Source organism: Lissotriton vulgaris, chromosome 10 (assembly GCF_964263255.1).
Source record: "Lissotriton vulgaris chromosome 10, aLisVul1.2, whole genome shotgun sequence".
Lineage (NCBI taxonomy): Eukaryota > Metazoa > Chordata > Amphibia > Caudata > Salamandridae > Lissotriton > Lissotriton vulgaris.
This window is the reverse complement of record NC_141698.1, coordinates 763,610,937-763,634,307: the sequence shown is the minus strand read 5'-3', so window position 1 is coordinate 763,634,307 and position 23,371 is coordinate 763,610,937. Positions and strand designations below refer to the sequence as shown.

The following is a 23,371-nucleotide window of genomic DNA, read 5'->3' as shown; positions in this document are numbered from 1 at the left end:
GATCCTGTGTGTCTGTAACTTTGCCACCGTGCCCATAGGCGCAGAGGTCCCTCGAGTGAGCTGTCCATCACAGTGGGGGAAAGGGCGGGAAGAGGTTGCATAGCCTAGTGTGTGTGGTGCCTGGCTTCAGTGCGAGTTCACATGCCTCTTGTTTATAAAGGTCAGAGACCGATCAGCGCAGCAGATGAGGAGAAAGCAGTAAGTGCTACCTCATAGGGTAAATGTATTGCGATTTTCCTACACTACAGCTGCGTAAAGGCCCAGAAGAGTTGTCCCCAGTGACCCCATGTGTCTGTAACTTTGCCACCACGCCCAAAGGCGCCGAGGTCCCTCGAGTGAGCTGTCCATCACAGTGGGGGAAAGGGCGGGAAGAGGTTGCATAGCCTAGTGTGTGTGGGGCCGGGCTTCTGCCTTTTGTTTATAAAGGTCAGAGACCGATCAGCGCAGCAGATGAGGAGAAAGCAGCCTCCTGGTCATTAGAAGTACAGGGGATTGCGCTCGAGAAACTCGTGGATGCCTAGACCTCCATCACGGATTACAACTATTTGTAGACGGTAGATTTGGGGAGAAAGCACACCTGCCTAGCATCTACAGTGCTCACTAGATTATTGGGCTGATTAATAATGCGTTACTGAATTTGAGCTTCAACTCGGGCACCTGCTTTATTTATATCTGTAAGTGCTTCCTGCTGAGGTTTAATTTTTGTGACAGGAGCCTCGTTGCCTAATTGTAACTATTCTCTGACCCTGCTTCGAGGGTCAGAGCAGGGTCAGAGAATAGTTGCAAGTAGGCAACGAGGTGCCGCTCAGGAAGCACTTACAGGGTTACAGCAGGTGCCCAAGTTGAAGTTAATTTCTTTGTAACCCTTTTGTAAATGGTTACAAAGAAATTAACTTCAACTTGGGCACCTGCTGTAACCCTGTAAGTGCTTCCTGAACAAAATTTGGTCCGCTCAAGGATTCGCGGATTTTGCCGCGATTTCGCGAGATTCGCAGATTGCGAAATTGCGGAAAATCTGCAAATTCCACGAGCCGAACAAATTTTCGGCCCATACTTACTCTCAAGTCGGGACGAGTTGTTTGTGGCTGGCAATTACCGCCACAGTAATGGAGCAAGCACAGCCTATGGGGAATACAGCGACCTGTAACGGGCCTTTAGAGCTCTGGTCATGCTGGCTGGGCTGCTCCATCGCTGGATGGACTTACATTTTGAAGCCTTGGGGATTCGCAGACAGCTATCGAGGGCTCTCTTTGCAACTGATTCCATTGAAAAAAAAATTATTTACTCACTGGCCAGCAGTAACAGGGCAGGACATTGATTCTTGCAGTTCATGCTACCTTCAAGGCTGTGGTTACAGGAGATACGGCAGTGGGTAGCTGTAACTGAGCCACATCTCTGAAGGCCTTCCCCTCCCCCAGGATCGGCAGCAGACCAGCGACGCATGAGTGGAGTTTCTCTATTTTCACAGACCACCAGGTTTCTCACTGTGGGCGGTAACTGCACGCGCTCTGCTACTGGTTTTGGCAAAGTTATGAGGCACAACCTGGTAGAGGGTCGCTGGGATGTCTTAAGCACTGCTATACATGATATCCAGCTCTTTGTATTCCAGAAACTCCTGTAACTGTGACAAGCAATACATAACTCCTGTAGTAATTTTGATCAGCAATTAATCCTCAAACAGAGGGGGGGTCGAGGCAAGGAGGAGAGGAAGAGTGGAGAGAGTGAAAGGCGGAAAGTAAAAACTCACTGCAAAGTCTCAAAATGCGAAATATTTCTAAAAGTACTGGTGCAACTCATCTCGACTCTACTTTCCTGGCTCAAAGGGTCAAAAAGCCAGTAGTGCAGTCTGTAGCGCGGGCAAACCGTGCACTTTCTTCGTGAAAAATCTTGTAATGCCCACAGAGAATCTGAAGCGCAGTATGGCAGCCCCAGAGCTCTCTCAGAAAAACTGTCAGGTGGGCTTCAGCTGACTTGGACATGAGCCTTAGCACTGCATTTAATGACTCAGTAGGTGCGGGATCCACTACTAAATAGATACCTGTGGAAGAATCAGAGGAGTCCACCCAGTATATGAATCCAAGGCCATGAAATCTAAGGAACTTAAAGAATACCCCTTATTCTTCAAGGCTAAATCTAGCTCAACTTCTGGTTTAGATAGGTTGGAGCGCGCTCAGTCAGCAGTCTCACAGTCCCTAGATTCAACTGAGAACATGTCTCTTAGGGACGACAGCAATACTTAATTCCAATCTTCAGTGTCTCCCTCACAGAGGTCTTTAGGAACATCTGTGTCAGGAATTATAGAGCAGGCAGCGATAGGAAGCGCCGAAGCATCAGTAGCACAAACCAAATCCGGGACACATTCAATTCCGGAGGGCCTCTCTCACGATTCAACACCTTTTACTCTGCAATGGGATGCTAAGAGCCTGCTCACTTTAACTTTGGAGGAAATTCAGGAACCAAAAGCCTCTCAAACTGTGGAGATTGCAGCTATAGGTGCCCGGTGTTGGAAATGGCCCTTTCTGTCAGGGTTATCCTCAAACTTTTTGCTTATTCCTCCCTTGTTTTTCCTGACCTGTGGCTGTTGGCAATAGGACTCTGGGCACTTTAGCACTGCTGACCAGTTCTAAAGTGCATATGCTCTCTATGTAAATTGTTATTGTAATTGGTTATCCATCATTGGCATATTAGTATCACCAATAAGTCCTCCAATGTGGTGTGCCTCAGGGCTCCTCCCTGAGCCCCACACTATTTAATATCTATATGTCCACATTGGAGGAGGTCATCATCCCTTTCGGAGTGAGTGTCGTCAGCTACGCCGACGACACACAATTGGTTGTGTCACTGTCCCACCCCAAACAACAACCAGCAGACCTGTTTAATTGCCTTGTACAGGTCCATCATTGGATGAACTCTTCCGCCCTAAAACTAAATGGGTCAAAAACGGAGGTTCTGCTCCTAGGCCCAAAAGGACTCACACTGCCCCCGAATATCTGGCCAGCCTGTCTGGGCCCCCTTCCTGAACCCAGAGAGGAAGTAAAGAGTCTGGGAGTGTGGCTTGACACCGACCTCTCGTTCACTGTGCAGGCAAAGAAAGTGGCCGGGAACTGCTTTGGACTGTTAAAATCACTGAGGAAAGTTTTGCCCCTCTTGCCCACTGATTCTCAAAAGTTGCTAATTCAGGGCCTAATAATCTCGAGGCTTGACTATAGCAACGTGATATACCTGGGCGCCCCAGAGGTGACTCTGAATAAACTTCAGAGAATTCAGAATACGGCGGCCCGGATTCTCACTAATACCCCCGCCAGAGTATCGGCCAAACCGGCCCTAAAACTCCTTCACTGGCTCCCTATTAGAGAGCGGGTCAAATTCAAGGCCTTGTGCCTGACCCACAAACTTCGACAAAATCAAGGCCCCCCTGCTCTCAGGAAATTTATCACACCCTACAAACCCTCAAGACCCCTCCGCTCTGGCACAGAAAACCTAATTGTTGCCCCCAATTTCAAGAGAGCCCGATCCGGAGGAAGGCGTTTCTCAGTCCAGACTGCACGACTCTGGAACACACTCCCCCGAGCACTGCGCCTCGAACCTCAATACCTCCGCTTTAGGAAACAGCTCAAAACTCACCTCTTCCCACAGTGAATCACTCTTGGCCCTTACCCTGCTCTGCTGTTCCCCCCTCCTCCTTCCTCTTTTTCCCTTTCCCCGTCCCACTGTACTTAGGAGATAGGTTTTGTTTTAGCGCTGGGATACCTCCGGGTGACTACGCGCTTTAGAAAAATAAATAATAATAATAATAATAATAATAATAATAATAATAATAATAGTACAGTGCACTGAGTGTGCCAGGGCTGGTGATACAAATGCTACTAGTGGGCCTGCAGCACAGATTGTGCCCCCCACATGAGTAGCCCTAAAATGTTGTCTCAGGCCTGCCTCTGCAGTGCCTGTGTGCAGTCTGTGAACTGCCATGTCAACCTGGCCAGTGTCCCCACTGACCAGGCCTAACCCTTCCCTTTCTGTACACATTGGACACCTCTATGGAAGCCCCAATGTACCCCCCTGGGCAGGGTGCAGGGTATGTGATAGGTAGAGCATGTACTAGTGCAAGTGACATGTTCTGGTGGTGAATTACAGTCATTTTTGCTTTTCACTATTGTAAGGCTATCTTGCCCCATAGGCTATCATAGAGAATGCTCACTACAGTGGCTACCAGCATATTTTCCCATAGGAGCAAGATAGGACATAAAAGTCTGGTATCACTGAACTCAGAATTTATTAACACATCTTTTAGGAAAGGTTGTTTTTAAATCCTGTGTTTGAGAACAGAACCTTTAGAAACTTGCTGTTCTCTTGTCTGACCTTTCTGTGTGCCTTGGCCTGTTTGTGAATTGAGTGTCTGGATTGTGAGTGACAGGGCTGGGTGGCTCCCAGAGGCTGAGTGGGCCATCCCAGAGCTGAATAGCTCCATCTGCATCTAGAGTGGTGGGAGGGGGTAGCACCTGGGCCTGAATAGGGCTGTGCCTGCCTTCCACAATGCTGGCTCCACCTCCTGCTGGGCGGCTGACGACCCTGCCCCTTTCTCTGAAAGGAAAGGTGAGGCCAGGAAAACAAAGTGCTCAAGGAACACCCAGAACTGGTTCAGACCGGGCTGAGAGCCCTCCTGCACAAAGGGAACAAAGACTTTTAGGGGTATAAGTACAGGACCCCTGACTACATAAAATTAGATCATCCTGGAATCAAGAAGGAACTTCTGCCAAGGAGAAAGCTGAAAGTGAAGATGGAAGACAGTCCTTCTGTTGGTCTGCTGGACTGACCTGCTGTTGCTTTGCTGACAAGGAGAGGAAAGTTACTTTGCTTTGTGCTGTGTCCCCTTGCTAGAAGGAATCTCCAAGGGCCTGAGAAAAGCTGGCTCCCTGTTAAGAAGTCCCAGGACCAAAAAGACTTAACCCCCAGCTTCCCTGAACTCTGCTGAGATAGTTCTGTCTTTCCTGGAGTGCTTGGTCCACGTGTGGTGCCTCTGGAAGTTGACCTGTGTTGGGAAGCTGGAAACCAAGCTTTAAAGATCTTTCTGCAAAGTTTATCGCATTGCTCGCTTGCGGAGCACATCCCCGTCAGTGCGAGGAAATTCCCGCCACTACGAAGACGGGAAGATTACCATTGTTGCGAGTATCGTCGCAGAGCCTGCTATAACTGGGTGAGATCATCGCACTGCTGGCTTGCGGACCGCATCACGTCACTGCGAGAGTCGTCGCAGATCCATCACATCGAGGTGCTGCAACAGTAGAAGATCGCTGTTGAGCCCCGCATCGTTGTCACACCGGAGATCGTCGCTGCCCCAAAGATCGTCGCATCGTCCCTTTTGCAAGCCCCTTCCACGAAATCCTGTGCACAGGCCCGGACTGGCCGTTGAGGGCACCGGGCAATCCCCCGGTGGGCCGCATGGTTGAGGGCCGGTTTTGGGCCCCTGGGGCCGTTTTTGTTACAGGGCCGTTATGCTGCAAAAACGGCCCTGTAACAAAAACGGCCGAAAACCGGCCCTGTCACAGAGCGCGGTTGCACCTCTCCCCCCTCCCCTCTCCTCCCGGAGGGTGGGAAGGGGCCGGCCGAGCACTTTGCCAGGGCCGGTTCTGGTTCCCAGTCCGGCCCTGCCTGTGCACCGGAATCAACGCAAGGTATCGCATCCCTACACGTACAGACCGGCGTCACAGCAACACGCCCACTACATCGAACGGGGTTGTCCAATCGCTTCCCCAGGGTCTCAGGAGTGACGCGTCACTTGCTTTTTATCGCTACAGCTTTTTCACTTGGAACTTTGTCGCATCTAAAGGTACTGTTGGCTAAAACATGATGCAACTGTGGATTATTTTAACGCAACCTTAAGAACTCTTTTGAAACCATATTTTTGAACTGTGTATGTTGGATTTTTGTTGTTTTGTTCTTGTGTAGTTTAGATTAAAATACCTTCATTTTTCTAAACTGTTGTGGAGTCGTTTTGTGGCGTTTTCACTGTGTTACTGTGAGTGTTGGTACAAATACTTAGCACATTGACTTTGATAAGCCTGACTGCTTGTACCAAGCTACCAATGGGGTGAGCAGGGATTATCTAAAGAGTGTTTCCTCCTTACCCTGACTAGAAGCAAGGGTCCCTATTTGGACAGTGGTACATACCTCTGCCAACTAGAGACCCCCAGTTCTAACACCCCTTACATAAATAGAAGATACTATGGCTCAGGTTCTAGAGCGCTTAAATGAGGTGTAAGCAAGAATATCACAGTTGGAGGATCATGTTGTTATAATGAAAGATAAGGTAGCTGCTTTCCAAAGCCAACAATCTGCAATGGAATATAAATTGGAGGAGTTGGAGAATTATTCTAGGCGCTCTAATCTTCATATCCTTGGTATTCCAGAGGGACTTGAGTGTCAGCAGACACTCCAATGGGTTGACTCCTTTCTTTAAAAAAATGTCCTCTCAGAGTATATAGGAAATTTGGCTTGCATGAGGGCCTACCTGCATATCTGCCTCCAAACTCTAAAATTCCTCAGATGATATTGGCCAATTTTGGAGATTACCGGGTGAAAGAACAAATTCTATCTAAGGCAGTCAAGCAGCAACAGTTTACTTAACCGGATGTTCCATTATGTCGTATCTTTCCAGATATGTGCACTTCAGCAGCCAAAATACAGAAAGAGTTTATCAAAATGTTGAATCTGTTTAAGGAACAGGTGGTACAGGCAATGATTGCACTGCAAAGTAAACTGAAAGTGCTTTTAAAAGGAATATTTCATATATTCTGCAAGGTCCCTGAAGCGCCCGAGCTGCTGCAGCAAATATCTAATAAGTCCTAATGCTTTAAAGCTGACTCTATGATTATTTGTACACTTTCTGTGTTTTCCCTTTTTCGCCTTTTTTCTCTTTTCTTTTTTCCTTCTAATTCTTTTTGTGGTATTTTTGGTCTCTCTCTGTCCACGTCCTGGGGTGGGAGAGATGGGGTGGGTAGCTCTTGGCACAAGGTCAAGGTGCCAGTTTTGGGGGATGGGTATGCCTGTCAGGTATGAGTGGGATGGTGGACCACTCACCATGGCATTTGGGAGGGGGGATAAAGGTGGGGTGGTGTGGAGGAGGGTGGGGGAATCGGGAGCAAGGGGGGAAAAGAGATCCAAAATGATTTGCCAAACTTGATTGCACTATTAGAACTTTACTTGTGAATGTGCACCTAGGAAAACACACAAGATGATGGACGGAATGTTGCACAATGGCAAAACATTCACCGCCAGTCACAGATCTGGGTTTAGTCCATCATTATTTTGCTCACCAAGCCACCCCAGTTCAGACATGGCCATATGCAAATCAGTCTTGAGCCTGTGCCTCATGGGACCAGTCCAGCACAAACTGCCAAGCCATGTCTTCCCTGGACCCGAATCAAGCATCCTAGGACCGGTTTCTGGCTATCAGCCGTCTTCAGCCAGGATAGCTTGACTCCAGTGGCGTAGTGAGCACGGGACCCACGTCTGGGCATACCCTTCCCATATAGGGTGAAGAGCAAAACACACAAGATGATGGACGGAATGTTGCACAATGGCAAAACATTCACCCCCAGTCACAGATCTGGGTTTAGTCCATTGGTATTTTGCTCATCAAGCCACCCCAGTTTAGACATGGCCATATGTAAATCAGTATTGACCCTGTGCCTCATGGGAACAGTCCAGCCCGAACTGCCGAGCCATGTTATTGGCCAATTTTGGAGATTACCGGGTGAAATAACACATTCTAGCTAAGGCAGTCAAGCAGCAACAGTTTACTTCACCGGAAGTTCCATTATGTTGTATCTTTTTTAAGTGTTAAATGAGGGACCAGACAAGGATGTCTCTTGTTTTATTTGCCTTTCTGATTGAGCCTTTTGCTATTGCCATCCGAGACAATGTAGATATCCGCCCCCGTCTGCCAGCCATAGGGAAATTAAAACTATACACCGATGATATTATGCTAATTCACTACTGTGATCAGGGGGCACAGGAGAAGGTTTTGAGCTTTTTGCACAGTTTAAAGCTCTTGGCGGGTATAAAATTAATAAAAAGAAAACGGAAATAATACGATGCAGATGCAAGTCAGACGTTCTGCACATTGATAACGCCTCATGGGCAAACTCTCAACCCAAAAAATATTTAGGAATCAAACTCTCGTCATGGATTGCGGACCTGTAAGATTTAAATTACTCTCTGCTGCTTTTAAAAGTGCAGGATCTATTGGAACTCTCTCCTGTTAACTATTATGGGGAGGGTAAATACCGACAATCGGAACAACTCAACGCTACGCACAAAAGAAATGTGCGTGCTGCACCTCTCAAGCAGCCAGAGGCCAACCCGTCCAAATTATATACAAAATAGTGAGCTACTCGCTCTTGTGGTGTGTACGTCCACTACCCCCGTTGTCCCCAAGGGGTGATCGTTTTTTGATCCGAAATTGAATTTCCACCCACTGTGGGTTGCACCACCATTTAACATTGGATTTAAAGAAAAATGTCCATGCCCGATGAAATTTGAATAAAGAAGAATAAAAGCAAACAGACTCTGGATGGACATTTTTCTTTAAATCCATTGACATTTGTGGTACTGTTGGATGGTGGCGCAACCAACAGTGGGTGGAATTATTATGGGGAGGGTCTCGCTGATTGAGATGTCTGTTCTCCTGTTATTCAATTTATTTTCTGCTATTCTGTGTGTTATAACAGCAACCTTTTTTGGAAAGCTCGAGTCCAGGTTCACGTCCTTCCTTTGGGGAAAAAAAGCCCCCCGAATTGCATTAAGCACTTTATATGAGGATTTGGAGAAAGGCGGATTAGTGTTCCCTAATCTCAGGTACTATTATTTTGCGTACTTTGCACAATACATGTCTAGGTTCAAATCAGAATTGCATAGAGGGATATTCGTGAATTATTTCATGAGGTTAATTTGCACAGAGAACCCGATATGCAATCCATTAAAAATTACAAAATCACCCAAAAACATCTATTATTAGAGCATGCAGTGGTTTTTCCTAAACGTCAGGATCTTTACAGAAGATATACAATCACAGTTGTCAATACTGCAACCCCCTTATCCAAACTCGCTGCGGCATTTAGGATTAAAGATTCATCTGAAATCATTCAAAAATTGGCCAAGGCTGGATTTAGGCTAACTTCTGATTTTATTGTGATGGATCGGTGGCTTAATATCTCTGAAGTGCATGATTTAATTCAAAATGATTTCCTCCTTCTTGGGTCCTACAGAATGATATATAAATGTTTTAGTAATCTGGATCTGGTGCAGATTAACGGGTGTAAACATTTGGCCCCCGTGCTATTTGAAGCAGATGTGGATAGGAGATCTGGGGAATGGAAAAAACTTTTGACTTTTATAAAAGGTCTAGCTCCCACTCAGAAAGCAATAACAAAATGGGAAAAACATGAAAGGTTGGAGTTAACAGCGAGAATGTGGACCAAGGTTAATAAACTCAATTTTAGTGCCCTACATAGAGCTAATTGGCACCAGATGTTATTTTTTAGCAAATGGCTACTATACCGAACCCCACAGTTCCTATCCCAGATTTATCCTAATCAGTCTAGCCAGTGCTTTCACTGTTCAAATCAGTCGACAGCTAACTGGACGCATATTATCACTCAGTGTCCTCTAATCCAGGAGTTTTGGAATTATATTTTCCGGCACTTGGAGGCCGGATGTCTAATTAAACTGGACTTTAATAGCTTGCTCAAAATTTTGGGATAAGATCCTTCTCTTCGTCTAACTTATTAATGGGTGAAATTAATATATATTGCAATGGCGGTTGCCAGGTCTCTGCTGCTTCAAAAATGGCGATCACATCAGGTTCCAACAACGTTTGAGTGGGTTCGGAAAATGAAGCATGTCAGAAACAGCGAAAGATTATATGCAATGCGTAACGGGGGAATTAGGAAATTTGAAAAAGTATGGGAATGGTACTTCGAATAAATATTAAGGCTAGACCAAATTTTTAATTCACATTATTTATTCGTTTTATAATTTAGAAAGGTGCATATTGTCTACCTCAACGTATTGCTATTACGTTGAAAAAAAGTTTGTATTGTATCTGGTCTCTTACGATTCCTAATGCTAGTCTGGCTTTTATCCTGTTTACATATTCCTTTTATTCCTGAATATGTATACCGCATTTATTGATTAGTGGTGCATAACTAAGGAATGCCACAGTGTTATATGAATGAATTTGAAAGTTTGAAGTATCTAATAAAAAAAATAAAAAAATAAAACACCAGAGACCAGTCGCGTTATACACCTTCTCCTTGTAGTTTGTACAGCACACTAATACTCTGGGCACAGTGCGCTCTATAAGAATACATCAATGAATACATAAATAAATCATCGAATACAGCTGGCAAAAAATATTCTGTCTCCAAACTGGTTTGGCAACCACCAGAAAACTAACCAAACAGTTGGTCGAGTTCAGGCTCTTTCTTTGTTGGATCGCCGCAGTAGAATCCAAAATTATGTTGCATACAGAAGAAAGCGAGAATATCACTTCTTCAAAAGAGGGGTAACTGTGGCAAATTAAAAGTCAACTGAATCACGCTGTGGGGACAAAGCTGCCTCCTCCAAATCCGTGCTCCGGGTATGCCAGTGTTTTGCCTTCTGTCAGTGTGTTTATGCCACTGCTGAACATTTGAATAGTTAGGTAATTTTTTGTTGTTATGTGCAACTGTCCCTTCTTCGAATTGCAGGTTATACAATTCCTACGGTGATGTACAAAAGTTGTTTAACTTTGTGAACATTTTATTTTCTCACTTGCAAATGCGCGTTTTGTAAATTGCGTTTCTATCGTTCCTTTATGTGACTTTCTGCTTCTATGCGCACATTTTCAGATGGGAGTTCACGTGTGTTTTGTAAATCTGCTTCATTGTCAGTTTTCCTTTTGAATCTTTGCGAAGTTGCTATCGCCGGCTTTGATTCGGTGTCCAAAGCCGTGTCTGTATGCGCTTTGCCCATGCATAAAACATCACACGGAGAAGACGTGTGTGTCTTTTGCCCTTGGTGGATCACTGTGCAACATTCCTTCCAGGCGATCGAAGCAGGCTATTAGCTACTCAACATGAGCACACAAGAGAACGGACGCCTACTTTGTTTGGAAGCATTGTACCAGCGATAATCGGTGCTTTACTCTCCATGCTGGACAAAACACACAATACCACGTTTGTCTGTTCTGGAAACGTGTGTTTTCATTTTCTTCACCCTAGCCACATTGGTAAAACAAAGGGTGCCGGGCATGTGTTTTTCCTTTCATGACATTTTGATACTTTAAGTGGAAGAGAGACCACTTCCCCTTCAAAAAATATAATTATGTTAGACTACTAGATGGCTTCATAGTTTTTCTAAATGGTAGGTCCATCAAAAACGAAACGTTCAGTATTTGTCCATGCATTTTACAAACATGCAAATCACGACTCGCTTTTCTGTGTTGAACCCAATAACATTAGTCACTCACTAGTCCTGGTAACATAGTTTGGGTTTTCTTACGTACATATGACTTAATATTATAGTTTTGTACACATACGTGGGCGACAATCTTTACTTAAGGTTCCTTAATTTTGTAGGGGTGTTTCCAATAGACATTTGGGACTCTGCACTGGTGCATGTTCCCAATTCAGACTATGTGCAAGAGCAAAACACTTCATTAGAAAGGTGCGAGAGGGATGGTGAATATTTTGTACCTCCAAGGGGAGTGTATTAGAGTTTGGCAAGAGGTTACCATTGGGTCTGTGTGCCGTTTTGTTGCGATGTAATCATAGGCCCAAATCTAAGCTGAGGATCTCTCAGCAATTATTTCGACAGTGAGGCTGAGGCCACAAAGCCTGCCTATGTGCTAGTGAACCTCTGCACTCACTCACAGCAGAGAAGTTTTAAGGCATGGGGAAATTTGGCTCTGGACGGGGGCCCTCACCTATTTAGGGACTTCATCATTAAGCTTTCAGAACAGTTCCAGACATAACACAAAAATATGGAGTCCCTGCACAATATGAAAAGGGGCTCTCAGCTATCCACTGTCTCATAAATATTGAAAGGCTTTTCACTAAATGGAGGCCCCCTGAATGACTGGGGTCTCCTTAAAGGTTTGCGGGCCAGCGTAGATGGTTGTGAATGATCAGATCATAGTTGCTGAGGGCGTCAATGAGCTGAATAATGGCTAATAAATTCAGAGTTTATCCGAGCATGGGGCCTCAAGTTATGTTTGACACAGGGCCCCCAAAATTGTTAAGATGTCCCTAACTCACAGTGGTGCCCAAGACTCCATTTCAAAGTATAATGAACCATCAAGCACACCTTGAGAGTGTGGTGGGGGAGACTGACACTCTCTCAAGGTGTATGGCATCTTCTGACACATAAGTGATGGTGGGCTGGTGCAATTCAAATTGAAGTGGTCATTGTCTAGTGGAATTCCTAACACTGCTTTAAGTACATCGATGGGGTATGGTCGCTGCATCTGGAGCAAAGTATGTACAAAGGCAGTTCGTTGGCAAAAAATGCAGGAGGAGCATCTATGTATCATTTATTCTTCATGATCTGTTTACTGCGATCAAATCCCGGGTTAAGGCGATTGGTGTTCGTAGGGGTTTGAGGGCTTGTGTCTGAGTGGATTAAAGCCTTAGGGAGTCCCCCCCTCCCCAATTCAGGGCACTCCTTGTGGAACGGACTTGAGTCTATCTGCTACAGTGAAAGACTCGTCTCTACATTGTGCGTCTATTTTGTTTTAAAGAGGATTCGTAATGCCTGTCTTCTTTTTCGGTTTATTATACCAATCACGTTTCAACCTCAGCATTCATTCGATCCTATTACCTTTTTCAGTATTTTGAACAGTGCATCTCTTTCTAAGGATCAGATCTGTATGAAACAAAGCTTATGAAGGAATAAATAAAAAGCTGCCTTGAGACAGAGACATTGGTTACCTGTTCTCTCAAGTTTATATTGTATAATACTCTGGTTTGTGCCCATACAGTCTGGCTCTGGTACAGTTGCCAAACAAATTGTGACATTATTACGCATTCTAGGCATCGTGTCCGTCTCACAATTTCATCTGAGGGTCGACAAGTCTGACTGTGTGCCTAGTGGCAGAGGCAGGTTTTTCTCATGCTTTACACCCAAACTTTTTATTGCTCTGCAAGTGCTCTTAGAAATGAATTTCCTTAGGGCTTCAAAGTATTTCCTCCTCTGGTGTTCTGGTACATTTTGTTATACCTGACTCTTTTGCAGGTCCTACAAACAGTTTACTTGGAGGTGGGTGCTTTGTAAGACGCCTACATAATATACCCAGGGCCACTCTAATGATGTGGCATGGATGGGCCAAATTATGCAGCAGTGTTATACAAATTATGCAGCAAAAAAGGCAAAGTATGTAGCGTAATGCAGCACATTTTGTGATAGTATTTCTTCATTATTCTGTTATTTTTACACTTTTTAACATTGTCTGGGATGTGTTTGCACCTCGTGGGTACCAGTATAACAACCACATATAGCAATAAGCAACAAAAAGGTAACTAGTCAACCTTTACAAAGGGCCTTTCACTGCACGGCAACAGGTGTGGTACATTTATAGTAACTTTTGAACTGTCCGAAAACGTTAAATAAGCGTCATGCGGAAGTGGACAATACATGTTTTCAATGCCAGTCTCTCGGCGAAGGAGACTCGCTTCATATATTTTTTACATATCCAAAGCTTGAAGTTTTTGGGAGCAAGATCGTTTCAGCAATAAGCCAGGCTATTAAAAAGAATCTTGATCCCGAGACAGACGTGGCTCTTATCGGTTTTTCTAAAGTAAGGTCAGATCTGACCAAAGCCAAAGAGGTGTGCATTATAATCTGCTCCACAGTAGCTCGTTCTTTAATTTTCCAAAACTGGAGATCTGACGAGGTACCATCTTATCTTAAATGGATAAATAAAAAGCAACGGATAAGGAAATTTGAAGAAGCATATGCTAAGCGGGTTGGGGCAACAAAAAAGTTTACAGCGGTTTGGACGTTTTTTGATAATCCGATCCAAAAAAACGTTATTGCGGTTAGTTATAACCATAAAAGCACATTCAATTTCAACAGTTACAGATCCAAGGTGGGGTTAGGAAAAGAAATTGGTTGCGTACATTATAAATTCGGGCATAATGAACAAGTTACTTACCTTCGGTAACGCTTTTTCTGGTAGATACTATATCTGCCTGTGGATTCCTCACCTTGTGAATATCCCCCTTGCGCCAGCAACATTCGGAAATTCTTTTTCGTAGCCTCGCGCCGACGTGGATAGGACGTCACAGAGACACGGCTCCGCTCGCGACTCCGCTGACGTCACCGACGCCTATAACAGGCCCACGCCGGCGTGATGACATCAGTTCCGCCTTTTTTCCGTGCCATCGAGGCACACGGACGGACCAATGACAGTAGATATATACAAAGCATACACAGTATACAATAGTCAAGGCAAAACACACAGTGTAGAGCAAATGCAGGAAGCAAATGAAACATTTCCTTGACATCAAAACAAATATACATTACAGTACAATAACTCTGGCATAGAAGAGTGGACAACGGGGAGGCGGGTGGGTCAGTGAGGAATCCACAGGCAGATATAGTATCTACCAGAAAAAGCGTTACCGAAGGTAAGTAACTTGTTCTTCTGATAGATACATCTGCCGTGTGGATTCCTCACCTTGTGAATAGAGTCCCACAGCAGTCCCCACTCCCGGAGGAGGGTGTCCACTCTTCTAAACCAGGAAATCCTGAAGGACAGAGCACGCAAAGTGGCCGTCCCTCCTGACTTCCGTATCCAAGCAGTAATGCTTCGCGAAAGTATGGAGGGAAGACCAGGTTGCCGCCCTACAAATGTCCTCCACAGGAACACCTCTAGCTAAAGCAGAGGTAGATGACTTAGCTCTAGTGGAATGAGCTCTAATACCCTCCGGAGGCTCCTTACCGGCCAAAGAGTAGCAGATCTTTATGCACAGAACGATCCATCTTGATAAAGTCCTTTTATGGACCGCTCTTCCCTTCTTGCAGCCAGCAAAGCCAATGAAGAGTTGATCGTCCAAGCGACAGTCTCTAGTTCTGTCCAAATAAAAAGACACCGCCCTCTTAGGGTCCAGACGGTGCAACCTCTCCTCCTCCTTGGAAGGGTGTGGGGGAGGATAAAAGGTAGGGAGGGTAATGGATTGACCAAGGTGGAAAGGAGTCACCACCTTAGGAAGAAAAGCAGCCCTGGTCCTTAGAACCATCCGATCAGCATGTATGGTCAGGAACGGGGGCTTGGAACTAAGAGCTTGAAGCTCACTCACCCTCCTTGCCGAGGTAATTGCAACTAGGAAAACTGCCTTAAAGGTTAAAAGCCTCATAGGACATTTATGAAGAGGCTCAAAGGGAGAGCCCATCAGAAAAGTCAGAACAAGATTCAAGTCCCACTGAGGTACAATAAAAGGGGTAGGAGGAAACTTATTTACAAGACCCTTCAAAAATCTCAAGACAACAGGTGACTTAAAAAGAGAGGGCTGATCAGGCAAACAAATAAAAGCTGACAGTGCCGAAAGATAGCCCTTAACTGTGGCAACTGCCAGCCCCTGTTGAGCCAAAGAGAGAGCAAACCGGAGCACATCTGATAAATGGGCTCTCAACGGGTCAATATCATTCTCACCACACCAAACAACAAACCTAGACCATCTATAAGAATAGACAGTCTTAGTGGAGTCACGTCTAGCAGACAAAATGACATCCACCACATCAGGTGTGAGAGAATAGGAAATCAGGTTGCCCCGTTCAATCTCCAGGCATGAAGGTGCAATGTCTGGAGGTGGGGGTGTAGAACCTGCCCCTCCATCTGAGAGAGGAGGTCTGCCCTGAGAGGGAGACGGAGCGGCGGGTGAGAGGAGAGGTGGAGTAGATCTGAATACCACACCCTTCTTGGCCAATCCGGGGCGACCAATATAACTTGGGCCCGGTCTTGGCGAATTTTCCTCAGAACCCGAGGAATCAAGGGTATGGGAGGAAACGCGTAAAGGAGTTGACTTCCCCAACACAACTGAAACGCGTCCCCCAAGGCTCCTTGCATCGGATACTGGAGACTGCAGAATGACGGGCAGTGAGCATTCTCGCGAGTGGCAAACAGGTCCACCCGAGGGGTCCCCCACGTCCGAAAGACGTGACGAACCACCTCTGGATGAAGCCTCCACTCGTGGTCGGCAGAGAACTGCCGGCTGAGACTGTCCGCACGTACGTTCAGAACTCCGGCCAGATGATTTGCCATCAGGCAAATCTGGTGGTCCTGAACCCAGGACCAGAGACGCAGAGCCTCTCTGCAGAGACACTGCGACCCCACTCCTCCCTGCTTGTTGATGTACCACATCGCGGTCGTGTTGTCCGTCAGGACTTGGATCGACTGACCGCGAAGGGAAGGGAGGAAGGCCTTGAGCGCCAAACGTATCGCCCGCAACTCTAGTAGGTTGATGTGAAGCAACCTTTCCTCTGGAAACCAAAGACCCTTGACCTCCAGATCCCCCAGATGAGCACCCCACCCTAGAGTGGATGCATCCGTAATCACCGTGGCCACCGATGGAGGTAGATGGAAAGGCTTCCCTTGCGACAGGTTGCCTTCCACGCTCCACCAAGACAGATCCGCTGCAGTTTCTCTGGAGATCTTCACCGACTCCCCGAGATCTCCGTTGTGCTGATACCACTGCCTGCGGAGACACCACTGGAGTGCCCTCATGTGCCAGCGTGCATGGTTGACCAGGAGAATGCAAGAAGCCATCAGACCGAGCAGGCGAAGGACCTTCAGGACTGGAACGACCGCTCCAGGGTAAAACAAAGGAATCATTTCCTGTATGTCGCGAATCCTTTGAGGAGGAGGGAATGCACGACAAACAGTAGTGTCCAGTACGGCACCTATGAACAGGTTGCGCTGGGAGGGCACCAGGTGAGACTTGGGTACATTTATCGAAAAATCCAACCTGAACAACAACTGAGTTGTCTCCTGCAGATGATGGAGCACCTTCTCCGACGACTCCGCTTTGATCAGCCAGTCGTCTAGATACGGAAACACAGGTATCCCCGATCTCCTGAGATGAGCTGCCACCACCGCCATCACCTTGGTGAAGACTCGAGGCGCAGTAGTAAGACCAAACGGAAGGACCGCAAACTGGTAGTGCTGTGACCCAACCGTGAAATGGAGATACTTCCTGTGCGACTTCAGGATTGGGATGTGGAAATACGCATCCTGCAAGTCGAGCGACACCATCCAGTCTCCTTCCATCAACGCTTGAAGAACCTGAACAAGGGTGAGCATCTTGAATTTCTCCTGCTTCAGATAGAGATTCAAGATCCTGAGGTCCAGGATAGGACGAAGCCTGCCATCCTTCTTGGGGATCAGGAAATACCGGGAGTAGCATCCCTGACCCCTTTCCTGCTCTGGGACCACCTCTATCGCACCCTTTCGTAACAGAGTTAGAACCTCCTCCTGCAGAAGAGACAGATGTTCCTGGGTGCAAAAACCTTGACAAGGAGGGTAAACAGGGGGGAATTCCCGAAAGGGAAGGGCATACCCATTTTCTACAAGATTGAGAACCCAAAGATCTGACGTAACCGATTCCCAATCCTGTAGAAAATGGGTAAGCCGACCCCCAACCGGACCCACATGATCCTGAATAGCGGATCTAGGGCTGCTTTTCTGCGGCAGGGGGGTTGGAAGAGGTGGAGGAAGAGGAGGGCTGACGTCCACGAGGACGCGCTCTTTGCTTTCCCCTGTACGATCTGTACATTGAATTTTGCTGCTGCTGCTGTTGCTGCTGCTGCTGTTGGCCTTGCCGGAAATTCCGAAAGGAGCGACCAAAGCCCCTGAACCTTCTGCCGGAAGAAGCGCCCCTGATCTGGAGGCCCAAAGACTTCGCTGTTGCCCTGCAATCCTTGAACCGCTCAAGAGCAGCATCCGCCTTTTTCCCAAAGAGACCTGAGCCATCAAAGGGGAGATCAAGCAGAGTCGCCTGAACATCAGCCGAAAAGTCCGATGACTTCAACCAGGCAGATCTCCTTGTCGCAACAGCAGTGCCCATAATTCGAGCCACAGAGTCAGCAGTGTCCAGACCACTTTGAATTACCTGGCGGGCAGCCGACTGAGTGTCATTAATCACCTCCTCAAAATCCTTTCGGTTTGCGTCAGGAATTTTAGGGGCCAGGATACGTAAGGAGTCCATCAGGGCATGAACATACCTCCCCATTAGGCATGTGGCATTAGTTGACTTTAAGGCCATACTAGCCGATGAAAAGGTCTTCTTTGCCACCTGGTCCTGTTTCTTTGCCTCCTTCTCACAAGGAACCTGCGGAAAGGCACTAAGACTCTTCTTCGAACAGGCAGCCTGAATGACCAGGCTCTCCGGCGAAGGATGTGAAGAGAGAAAAGCCGGGTCCTCAGGAGCGGCCCTGTACCTCCTTGCAACACTCTTTGATACCGCAGGAGCAGACAAGGGTTTCTTCCAGACTTCCATAATAGGATCAGTCAAGGCATCATTGAATGGAAGTAAAGGCTCAACCACCGAATTAGGAGAATGCAAGACTTCTGTGAGGAGGTTAGACTTGAACTCCACTGTAGGCAGAGTCAATTGAAGAAGCTCAGCAGCTTTTCTCATTACTAGATGGTAAGGCTGGATTTCCTTAGATGGAGCACCTGAGCCTGAGGGCAACTCCCACTCTGGAGAGAAATCAAGGGTCCCAGAATCCGCCAATTCCTCAAAACAGCTCTCCTCTAGCTCACCTTCTTCAACGTCAGACTGAGAGCCCATATAACTCTGCTCCTCCAGAAGGCGTTGTGCTTCTCTTCTGGATCTCTCCTTAACACGCCTCGCAGCCGGATCCACCAGCGGCTTCGACGGATTCGGGGCCGGCGCCGGTATCGAATCCGACGGCACAGAAGAATGCCCTCGAGGATGATCAGGAGCAGGCGACGCCGGAATCGGCGTCGACGACTTCGGCGGAGCCGGGAAATGCCAATGCGGCGCCGGAGCCGGCATGTAGGGCATAAACGGAGCCGGAGGATAGGAGTGAGGAACTCCCAGGCTGAATGCCAATGGACCCGTGGGGCCCGAAGGCGCACCAGAGGGGTACCATGCCCTTGAGAAGACACCATACATTGCGTTAAGAAACGCAGAAGGGTCCTCGCCTGGAGCAGGAAAGGGCGGCTGAAAACCATCAGGCCGGTCCTGAAGAGGGATCGGATTCGGCTCCACGACAGGCGCGGAATCCACATCCTCCCGGGCCTCTTCCTCTTCACGGGCCGGGGACGGCGCCGGAGACGGACTCGGAACCGGAGAAGCTTTCGGAGCCGGAGATGGAGATCGCCCACGCGACTCAGATGGCGAGGCCTCACCTTCATGCTCGGAGACTTCGAGGGTAACCACCTTCGAACGTACCTTCTTCGGTGACCTCGACCTCGACCTCGACTCCTTACCAGACCGGCGTCGGGACTCATGTCTCCTCTTCTTGTGCTTTTTCTTCGACTTCGAAACATGATCCGACGCCGACTTCGAAGACGACCTCTCTCGAGAAGCAGATCTCGACCTCGCCCTGGACTTCGACCTCGCCCTTCGTGAACGAGACCTCGACGACTTCTCCTTTCCAGCTTTCACCTTCGCAACCAGAAGTTTGGCTTCTCTCTCCCTCAGGGCCTTCGGATTCATCTTCCGACATGAAGAACAATCCTCCACATCATGGTCGGAACTTAAGCACCAGATGCAGTCTTCATGGGGGTCGGTAATGGACATCATTTTACCGCACTCCCTGCAGGGCTTGAAGCCGGTCTTCTTAGATGACATTTTCGAAGAAACTGGATACAGAGAAGCAGAATTAACCAACAAAATGGCAACAATGTACCAGAAGGCTACAGAGATTCCCGATAACCGTTAGCGTCGACGACGCGGAAAAAAGGGAACTGATGTCATCACGCCGGCGTGGGCCTGTTATAGGCGTCGGTGACGTCAGCGGAGTCGCGAGCGGAGCCGTGTCTCTGTGACGTCCTATCCACGTCGGCGCGAGGCTACGAAAAAGAATTTCCGAATGTTGCTGGCGCAAGGGGGATATTCACAAGGTGAGGAATCCACACGGCAGATGTATCTATCAGAAACAACGATACAATTACATAAAAATCATTAAGACATAAAATATCAGAAATATAAGAGAACACTTTAAAAAGTTTGGTTTGTATATACAATTCTAAAATTCTAAAACCAGCACACTAGACTCCCGATCCCTTACTAAATAAAACTTATTCTCCCTCCAGCTAAAAGTAAGATTTAAGACTCAATGATTCCATTACAAAATAGGCAGTGCCATACAACGCTAAAAATCTAATCCAATTTTAACAGGTTTCTGCAAATTAGCCACATGGAATGCAGCAACTTTGCTATTGAAACCACATAGACTGGGTTGGTATCTGTTCTTTGGATCCTGAAAAATTCAGGATACTTCCTTATACCCAGGTTCCTACACTATTTGATTATCCATTTCTGCCTAGATTTTTTATATGCCACACAGAAGAGTACTACATGAACTACCGTTTCCTCCTCTACTCGGCATCCAGGGCAGAGGCGATTTGGGACTACCACCCACTTGTTAGTAGTTGCAAATAGTGGTAGAGTACCATATCTAAACTGAAAGAAAAGCTTTTGAGCTAAGATCGGCGGAATAGAGTCTAGCACCTGCTTAAATTCGTAATGGCACTTAAAATAAAAAAAAAACAGATGTAAGACTTGTTAGTTTTACTGACCGAAAAATTTCCATCAACTTGAACTCTTTAAGTGCATTTTTCAGTGATTTTTTGGGTATCTCAAGACAAGAAGCTTCTGGATTTGTCCAGAGGTTTTCCATACCAATTGCACAAAGAGAGTGTCTTACAAAAGTTAACCAGGGTATACTCCCTGCCCCAAATGATGTCATTACCGCTCTCAATTCTTCCCTGTAGCTATCCAGCTCTGGAGTGCGCCACAACCACCGCCAATAAAGCAGCGGACGTGTTGCGATAACGTCAGAGATTGGAAGAATATTTAAGTCCATCCTAAGCGGTATTAATGGTGTATTTTTCGGCTAGGTCAAAATTTGTCTTCTAAAATTATTGTCCGTTATTGCAAGGGTATTAGAAGATCTATGTCCCCACAATTCTGCCCCGTGTAGGGATGCTGCCCTCGCTTGGACTTTATAGATTTCCAGAGGTGGGCCTATAGTTTTTAAAACACAGTTCTTTTGTACTTTTAGGATTCCCCCCATAGCCTGCATTAATCTCAAATTAGCCTTGTCCATCTGCGGACCCCACCCCATTTTTTCATTCAACGTGAGGCCCAAATAATCAAAGACGGATACCCTTTCCAGGGGTCCATCCTTCATCATTGGATGGGGACAGTTGATGGAGTTGGCATTAAATACCATATATTTGGTTTTATTGATTTTGACCACAAGATTCCTTTTTTGACAAAACTGGCAAAACGTGTTTAGCACACGCTGCTTGCCCATAGATGACTTTGAGAGCAGCAGCGTGTCATCCGCAAACATAAGTGCAGGAAAACTGTGTGATGCCAGTTTCGGGCAGTCTATATCCTTGATGGCAAGAAGATCTTCTATCAGCCCGTTTAATAAAAGAGAAAAGAGGGTCAGCGCGAGTACACAACCCTGCCTGACCCCCTTGTCTACAGGAAATGGGGCTGTCAGTTGCCCAGTCTTCCCATACCTTACTCTCGTGAAGGCACCTTCGTGAAGAAGTTTGAACTGATGGCATAGATATGGTGGAACCCCCATAGCCAGCAGAATACTCCAAAGCTGGTTACGGTCCGCCATATAAAATGCCGATTTCAGGTCTACGAAGGTTAGATATAAACTATCTCCTCCCAACACTTCATGCTTCCAGTGAATTAACTAGAGCCTAAATAACTGGTCTATTGTGGAGGTTTTAGCCCAAAAGCCTGCTTATAGCGGTGTAAGGATATCTTGGTCGTTCATCCATTCTTGCAGACGTTGTAGTAAAACCCTAGCGTAGATTTTTTGGGATACTTCAATGAGGATAATTGGCCTGTAGTTTGCCGGTTCCATAAGTGAACCCTTTTTGTAAATGGGGATGATCTCCGCACCCGCCCCGGTACAGGGGGCTGGGAGGCCCCCCAAAATTGCATTGAATAATAATTGTAAGTAAGGGGCCCACACTGCCTGTTCCTCTCTGTACTGGGCGCTTTATACCTTTGGAGCTTGGCTAAGGCCAGTTGTACCTCAGCCACTGTACAGGGTGGTATACACCATGTGGGATCGGGATTTAAAAGACAAACTGGCAACTCACTTGCTTCAACTGAGTGATTTGAAAATAATTATTTAAAACGTAAGCGCCATGCTTATTCACAGATATTTGGATCGATGGTAGATTTGCCCTCTGGATTCCCAGTATGAACCAGATTCCAGAAGGCCTTCGCATCTTTTGCTTCTAACGCGGACTTAATGGTCTGCCATCTTTCTGCTTCCCATTCTATTTTTGCGTTTAAAATAAAAAGTTTTAAAAGCTGCCCTAGCTTCCTTAATACGTAACCGATTACCCTCCTTGAGGGAGGATAGGAGAGCTCACTTTGCTGCCCTACATCCCCTGTTAAACCATGGATTCTTATCACCATGGTATTTGCTCTTGTTGGGCCTGGTATCAAAAAAGAAATCCGCCAGGGTTACAACCATTTCCTGGTGGATTACTCCCAGGTCCTCACAGCATACGCTGTTAGGGGGATTTTCTGAAACAATGCAAGCCTTTTCTAATGATGGAATTATACTTTTGTACATTCTTGCCATTTTCTCTGTAGATTGAATAATTTTGGACCAGCGAATGCGCCTCCCTCCAGCCCCGAGTCTGTAATCACTTCTAAGTGGAATTGCAGCGCCATGGTCTGCGTCATTAGAACAAATATCTAAAAGAGTGACCAGGGGATTGTGGTCACTTTCAGTGCGCTGCACAATACTAAAATCTAAGAATTTTTGCCATATATTTATACTGATTAGAAAGTAATCGATTGCCGATGTTTGGCCCGCTCTTTCAAATGTTTGGTTGGCCTGGGTTGTCTTTCGGAAAACGGCCATTGCAGGCCTTATGGACAAAGTTAGGGTAAGGGAAGTCATTTGGAGAACAGCTGGTGTCCACCCCTTAGCCGGGTATATATTTGACGGTGGGATTGACCATATTGCATCCTCGTCAGCTGTAACAGGTTGCGAAATACCATTAATGGGTTCATAATGGCAGTTAAAGTCCCTGCCAATTAGGAAGTGCACATCCGGGTGATGTGCACTCAAGCGGGCTCAAACGGGCCGCGTA

The 23,371-nt window shown here is 46.6% G+C and overlaps 1 protein-coding gene across 1 annotated transcript in view; it reads right to left on the bottom strand.

Annotated features, from left to right (window-relative positions):
- The window catches only part of C10H10orf67 (chromosome 10 C10orf67 homolog), a 2,378,031-nt gene that overhangs the window by 180,510 nt on the left and 2,174,150 nt on the right, over nucleotides 1–23,371 (bottom strand). The window lies entirely within an intron of this gene.